The sequence below is a fragment of the Nomascus leucogenys genome, chromosome 8, assembly GCF_006542625.1.
Source record: "Nomascus leucogenys isolate Asia chromosome 8, Asia_NLE_v1, whole genome shotgun sequence".
Taxonomy (NCBI): Eukaryota; Metazoa; Chordata; class Mammalia; order Primates; family Hylobatidae; genus Nomascus; species Nomascus leucogenys.
In genome coordinates this window covers 41,829,134-41,836,844 of record NC_044388.1, presented here as the reverse complement: position 1 = coordinate 41,836,844, position 7,711 = coordinate 41,829,134, and the positions used below count along the sequence as shown (strand labels likewise).

Genomic DNA, 7,711 nt, shown 5'->3' with positions numbered 1-7,711 from the left:
ACAATCTGAAGAACAAAGTTAAAAAAATCCCCAAACCAAGATCTTTCTTTTTTTTTTTTTTTTTTTTTTTTTTTTAGACGGAGTCTCGCTCTGTCGCCCAGGCTGGAGTTCAGTGGCACAATCTCGGCTCACTGCAAGCTCCGCCTCCCGGGTTCACGCCATTCTCCTGCCTCAGCCTCTCCGAGTAGCTGGGACTACAGGCACCCGCCACCACGCCCGGCTAATTTTTTATATTTTTAGTAGAGACGGGGTTTCACCGTGGTCTCGATCTCCTGACCTCGTGATTCGCCCGCCTCGGCCTCCCAAAGTGCTGGGATTACAGGCATGAACCACGGCGCCCGGCCAAGATCTTTCATAAATGCACACAACGGGACACAGCATGTGGCTCTCTTCCCTTTTGCCGCCATCACCAAAGTGGGAGCAGCCAAAACGACGTTCAATCCCTTTGTGACTTCTGACCAAAGCAAGAACCACCAAAGGCATTTCAATGCACCTTCTCACATTCACAGGAAGATTATGTCTTCCCCTCTTTCCAAAGAGCTGAGACAGGAGACAGAAGTGCAACATTTGATCCATGTCCATCTGAAAGGATGACGAAGTTCAGGTTGTACCAGGACACTATAAAGGTCAGCAAATGGGCAAAATAGTCCAGGTTTACAGGAAGAAATATGTCGTCGACATTGAAAGGGTGCAGTGGGAAAAGGCTGATGGCTCAACTGTACACGTAGTCTTTTGCCCCAGCAACATTTCATCACTAAGTTAAAAGTGGCCAAAGACCGGAAAAAGATCCTTGAACAGAAAGCCAAATCTCACCAAGCAGGAAAGGAAATGGGCAAATACAAGGGAGAAACAATTGAGAAGATGCAGGAATGAAGTAATCTTATATATAGGCTTTCATTAAAACTTGAAATGAAGAAAAAAAACTAATATCAAAAGGTCTAACAAAAATGAAGTATCAGAAGGAGAGGAGAGAGAGAATGGAGCAGGAAAATAAAATTGAAGGAATAATGATTTAAAAATTTGCCAAATTTGCTCGGGTACAGTGGCTCACATCTGTAATCCCAGCATTTTGAGAGGCTAAGGCAAGTGGATCACCTGAGGTGAGGAGTTTGAGACCAGCCTGGCCAACACTGTGAAACCCCGTCTCTACTAAAAATACAAAAAATTAGCCAGGTGTGGTGGCTCATGCCTGTAATGGTAGGCTGAGGCAGAAGAGTCTTTTGAGCCTGGGAGGCAGAGGCTGCAGTGAGACGAGATGGCACCAGCGCACTCCAACCTAAGTGACAGAGAGAGATTCTCTCTCAAAAACAACAACAAAAAACCTTTGTCAAATTTGATGAAAGACATAAATTTACAGATCAGGAAGCTCAATGAACCCCAAGTAGAATAAACAAAAACGCCCTCCCCCACCCCCCCCAAAATACCACACATTATAATGAAACTACTGAAATGAAAGAAAAGGAGAAAATTCCAACAATAGTAGAATGCTGTTTGGCTACATACATCAGTGTTTGGAAATCTCGCTGCAGTACTGGACTCAAGTAGAGGGGAGAGAGAACATAGAATTTCCAAGCACATTAATGCAAGCTGTGTCTCTTGGTATTTGCATGCATTCACTTCACTGCATCTTGCTTTCTGTTTATGATCTGACTTGGGGAAAAAGTTAATTTGCTACATAGCAGTGGGTATTCTCTGCTCTCACTAAGTACCATGACTAAGGGAGGGAAAAATCAGAGCTCAGAGACTAGAGTCGTCTCCATCCAGTCTCTAGAAGGGTGAAGTTAATGTTCAGATGCTTCACAGGAGCACTGGAAGCCCTCCATGTATAAAATACCATGGAGCTTTCATGAGGATTGCAGGAATTCAGGGAGTATCTGTCAAATTAACCTCTTGCAAGGAAAACCGGGAGATTTGGGCTCTAGCAGTACTCAACATTTCCCCAAATCTTAAACTCCTATGTATTGACACTGGCCCTTGAGAAAACAAAGGACCTCACACATCTTACTCTACCTTTCCTTGTAGTCTTGATCTCTCTGGGTCTTTCCTTCTCCAAGTATATTATTATTCTAGTAACACTTTTCCTTCCCACATGGCTCTGGGGTACTTAGGAGCTAAGATGAAATGAGTGGGCTGAGAAGGCTCTAAGGAGCAGGATGGGGCTAGTGGTAGGGGTGACCTTGGCAGGATGTAGCAGGGCTGAAGATGGAAACCAGGGAGTGAGAGGATCATGGGAGGAAGGAAGGGGAAGCCAACCTCCTCACAAGAGGCTGGTCTGTGCTGCAATGGAAGAATTCCTGACTTTGCTTATGCCATCTTATCATCATTAGGTATTAGATCCAAAGCTCTACTTCTTTGAATATGTATATTATGAATTCCATCCCCCATTCCTGCAATGACAGATTTGTCAGCTTCTGTGGATGTTGGCAACCAGGGAAAGTGGAGGAGAGAAGCCCTTTCATCAAGAGGGCACACCCCTGTGAAGCTCGCACTCACCTCATCACACGTAAAACTTTTCCCATCAGCAGCACACTTTCTTCTCTTCCCCACCTTGTCTGCTGATCCCCTCTCCTGCCCAGTGACTCTCCTCCACCACCCAGACCGGAATGAAGGCTTCTTTCAGCAAAAGGGATTTTTCCACCTGGTTGACTTGATGAAAGCTTTATGAGTTGACATTATGTGAAAAAAGAACAAAGTGAAGTCAGAATGTGTGTGTGTGTGTGTGTGTGTGTGAAAGAGAGAGAGAAAAAGAGAAAGAGAGAGTGTTTGCAGGGGCAGAGGTTGCAGCAGCTAAAAAGAGCTGCTGAAAAGTTTATTACAAACTAAGAGACGTTAGGAGCAATAAATCACTCACGTGTCTGCCATGAGGCACAGAAAACAGGGCTGGCTTTCAGGGAGAATTGGACGCGCAGGCACCTCCTCTGTTAACAGTGAGGGTCCAGTTGCCCCTTGAAGCAGGCGTGGGCATTGCTATAGAGTTTTTCTTCTTTCTATTTGTCTCTCTTTTCTTAACCCAAAGAATAAATAACGTCACTGGAAGAGCACAGAATTTTAAAAAAGGCCATTAGCTGCCTGGAAAGTTGAGGCTCTAGTTTTCCTTTGTCTCATGAAAGAAAGTTAAGAAATTAGGCATAAGGAACCAGTTTCCTCAATCAGATGTATGTGTCTCAATTTGTGTGTGTGCGTGCATTCCCGCATGCGCGTGTGTGTATGCGTGCATGCTTCTTCTTGGGTCTTCTTAATTTTCTTAAATAGGGAAGATAAATACTTAGCCCTTACATCATTGCCAGTCCCTTCCACAGAAAAATGTATGCTCATTGAAGTGAAAAATAAGGAAAAATATAGAGAAGATGCCAAAAATTATCCATAACTCCCATCAACCAGAGATATCTACTGTGTCTTTGTAACATGGATTTATATGTCCATAACAGTTGTAAATATAGTATTTGTACTTCTGCAAGAGTTGAGATTCTTTTTGTGGCAGTCTCAGAGAAGTTTGTCCGGTTTCTTTCATCACCTCTTAGATGCCCTCTGGAGCCATAAAAAAAGGTAAATCACTCTTTGGTGGCTCAGGGTGGGTGATTCTTCATATGAGTGATTTTAAAGGTGGCAACAGGGTTTGGTATTGGAAATTAGAAGATGTCGTTTGCAGCTATTGTGACCAGAACACTCTTGACCCAGCTAATTCCATGGAGAGAGGCCTTCAGGGAGAAAATCCATCAGCGCCAAGGATAAAGCTGAAGTTTCTGGAGAGTGTGGTTCATTTTCCTTTTGAAGGGGAATCATTATTACTACTACTCCTATTACCAATACCACCCCTGAGTTACCCGTAATTCTTATTACAATAACAACTTTTACACTGCTTTAAAGTTAGGGAAAGTGTGACATAAAGAGGATTGGTTGCAAGGTCTTACTAGGTGCTAAACACAAAGCCAGATCTTAGCCAGTTCTGTCTACAGAGCCAATGCTTCTTTTGCTAGCCCCTGCCTTGTGGATTCACATATGACAACCTTTAAATCACATTCACTTATGTTATCTCATTTAATTCCTATGAAATTTCTTTAAATTATGCATGACTTATCCTGGGTTCTGTCCGATAGGATTGCCTAAGAAGACATGTTACAAGAAGGGTTAAGGGTGAGTCAGTGACTTTCCATTTCATGGAAAGCTCTCTTCCAGTATTGTAAAAAGAAAGAAAGAAGAAACAAATAAGGAAATAAAAGGAAAGAAAAGAAAGAAGAAAGAAAGAGAAAGAAAGAAAAGAAAAGAAAGAAGGGAGGGAAGAAAGGAGGGAAGGAAGGGAGAAAGAAAGAGAGAGAGAGAAAGAAAGAAAGAAAGAGAGAAAGAAAAGAAAAAAAAAAGCAATGTGCTCAGACATCATGGTTATCTCCTAAAATTAGGCAGGTAAGGAAGCTGAATTGCTCCCTGCAAGGTTCATCCTAGGCTCTGCCAGCTCTCCCAATTCTTCAATACAGGTAAATTAGGGAGAAACTCCTGGAAGAGCTCTTTTAACTGAAATTTTCACCATCACTTAACTCCCTGTCACCCTCCCTCCCATAATTACCAGCACAGCCAAATTGCCAAGCAAAGCTTTTCACAATCAACATACAAGACTCCCTCCCTCCTCCTCCAGCCTGTCAGGCTACAGTGCTGTGTTAGCTAGCTATGCCTGCATTCGGCATGTTCTTGGTCTCTGGGGTGCTACTCTCTGGGATGCATTTTGCAACATAAGCTATTCTCCTGCTCCATGAAGCAAAGCAAAGAATTAAAGACAAGCCTGAAATTAGAGCTACTGTGGCACTGGGATTCAGAGAATCATAAAATCATAGAATTTTGTTTTAGTTGAAAGGGGCCATAGAGATCTTTTCAACCTGCTGATTTTACATAATAAGAAATGGGGAAGGGGGAGATGGAAAAAGGAGAATACAGAAATGTCCAGTACAGGTGGTGATATTAAGTTTTAGATCATTAGTGGGTGACTAGGGTGGGAAAAATAAGAGGAAACATGTTAAGTCTTACTTAGAGTTTTCTAGTGAAAGTCTGAGTCTTTAATTCTTTCTGAAAGTGCCATGACTTTGAAAAGGCTAAACATTTTTAGAACTATAATCTAAGTCACGTCATTTCCTTGCCCATCACATACCATTTTCCTCCAAATAAAGTGAGATGGCCAAATGCTTTCATTCTTTAGATGTGGGCAGAAAAGAAAAATGTCCCTTATGTCCCTGAATATCATAGCACATCAAGTTTGGCTCGTTTATTTGTGTTTTTAAGCAAAGCTGATAAAGTAAGAAAAATGCCCCAAGGGGCTCTTCTTTCTGATGTCTCCAAAGACAATAATAATAAAAAAAATCTGAGGAATCTGAGAATCAAATTTTTTCTCCCCTAGAATAAAGGACTCAAGTACCGTTCAGGGAATATGAGTTGAAGTGAGAGTTGCATTATTTATTCCCCCAGATTTTAACTCTTTCACCTGACCAGGCCATGAAGAGCCTACCTCTTCAGAAACATCTCATTATCACCTGGAATTTTATTCCCTTTCTCCTTCTCAATCATCAATCAAGTTTCCAGGGGCCTTAGGGCATTAAGAACCATTGTTAGATCACTGAGGTTTTGAATGGTTTGCAAACTTCTATGTGTATGCGCATTTTCCCAGAGGGTCCCTAGCCTCCAGCACCTTCTCAAAGGGGTGTGTGATCCTCAAAGTTATAAACAAAAAGCCTGGATTGTTAGGGCTGAAGGGGTCCTAGCTCACACCTTCCTGTATTCACTGACTAGAGATGCCATAACAAAGTTCTGCAGTGTGGGTGGGTTAAACAACAGAAACTCATTTTCTTACCATTCTGGAGGCTACAAATTAAAGACCAAGGTCTCGAAAGGGGAGGTTTCTTCTGAGGCCCCTCTCCTTGGCGTGCAGATGGCCCTCCCCGTATCTTCACACAGTCGTCCCTCTGTGCTTGTCTGGTTCCTAATTTCCTCTTCTTGTAAGGACATCAGTCATATCAGATTAATGCCCAACCTGATGACCTCATTTAACCTTAATGATGTTTCTAAAGACCCTATATCCAAATAAAGTCACATTCAGAGACACTGCAGGTGAGGACTTCAACATATGAATTTTAGGTGCAGGACACAATTCAGCCCATAATACCCTCTACTTCTTTTCTTTATTGCGTGGGTAGAAAATTGAACCTTGGAAAGATTTGACAGTTGACCTTGAGGTTATAATAGAGCCAGCTTTTGAACCCAGGCCAAAGCCCATGCTCCCATCTCTGTCTTCAAAACCCCTGACTTTTTTATTTTATTTTATTTTATTTTTTTATTTTATTTTACTGAGACAGAGTCTTGCTCTGTTGTCCAGGCTGGAGTGCACTGGCACAATCTCAGCTCACTGCAGTCTCTACCTCCTGGGTTCAAGCAATTCTCGTGCCTTAGCCTCCCGAGTACTTGGGATTACAGGCATGCATGACCATGCCCAGCTAAGTTTTGTATTTTTAGTAGAGATGGGGTTTCATCCTGTTGGCCAGGCTGGTCTCGAACTCCTGACCTCAAGTGATCCACCTGCTTCAGCCTCCCAAAGTGCTGGGATTACAGACATAAGCCACCGCGCCTGGCCCAAAAACCATTTCTTTAAGGAGTTCACAGTTTCAGAAAGATAGCCTGACACATAAAGTTCTCAGCAGCCATACACATTGCACAGTGCGGTTCTATGTGCAATGCTGAAATGGGTAAGGGCTCGAGATTTATGGGGACTCAGATGATGGAGCAATCACTTCTGCCACAGAGGGCCACAAGTTCAAAGTGCTCCTAAGAGTCCTAGTCCGTGGGCTTTCTCACTCCATAGGGAGGCCACGTGTAATGATGAAAAGAAAACTGGACAAGAAAACTGCAATTCATATTCTCGATACACAATATCCCTGTGATTCCATTTTCTGGAGATGTTCGAGGTGGGGATGGGGCCAACTGAGGCAGGGACAAGCCGGGCTCCTTCACCCAGTGGAGGTGGTTCCTTCCTTCGCTCAGGCTTCACTGACAGGTCTCTGATTCTGCAGCCTGATTTCAGGAACTTATTCTCGGCTTTTCCTTTTCTCAGGGTAATGAGCTTTCAGCCTAGCACTTGCTAACACTAACAAATGAGGCCAATTGCAGCTCGCTGTGGATCACCTTTCAATAGTGAGTTGACAAGGAGAACAATGCATTTGTTTGCTGCTGTTGGGTCTTCAGGGAGGATCTGTCATCGCGAGGTGAGTGTCGAAAGGGTTTCAGGCTTCCTGTGACTGTCAGAGGAGAGGAGAGGAGGAAGGCGAGTTCAGGCCTGCTGACACTTCTCAGTGGAACTTGCAGCCACCTTGCCCTCTTCTGAGTTTCTGCAGGAATAAACTTTGTTCTAGTTAAAGAGGCTTTTAATTATAATAATAGCATACTGCCTATTAGTGGGTTTTTCCCCCTAAAGAATAGTTCCCCTACACAACACATATGCATTCATGACTGCACAATGGGAGAGGAATATCTTGGCTTCTATATATAGAAATATACATTTCTACCTAAATAGAGCAATTGTTTTCACCTTCATTTCCCTGTTGGTATTTTCTGGGCTGGAGGTGGTCTCATGCCTCTTGGAAGATTTATACCAACTATTTCGAAGGCAATGAGCAGAACAAGGTGTTCACTGCCAAGTCTCTGGTGAGGCTTCTCTTCTATTAGCTGGATGACCAGG

At 43.1% G+C, this 7,711-nt stretch overlaps 1 pseudogene; it reads left to right on the top strand.

The window, feature by feature from the left end:
• Positions 1-324: 324 nt before the first annotated feature.
• On the top strand, positions 325-873 carry LOC115836408 (annotated as a pseudogene).
• The last annotated feature ends 6,838 nt before the right edge of the window (positions 874-7,711 follow it).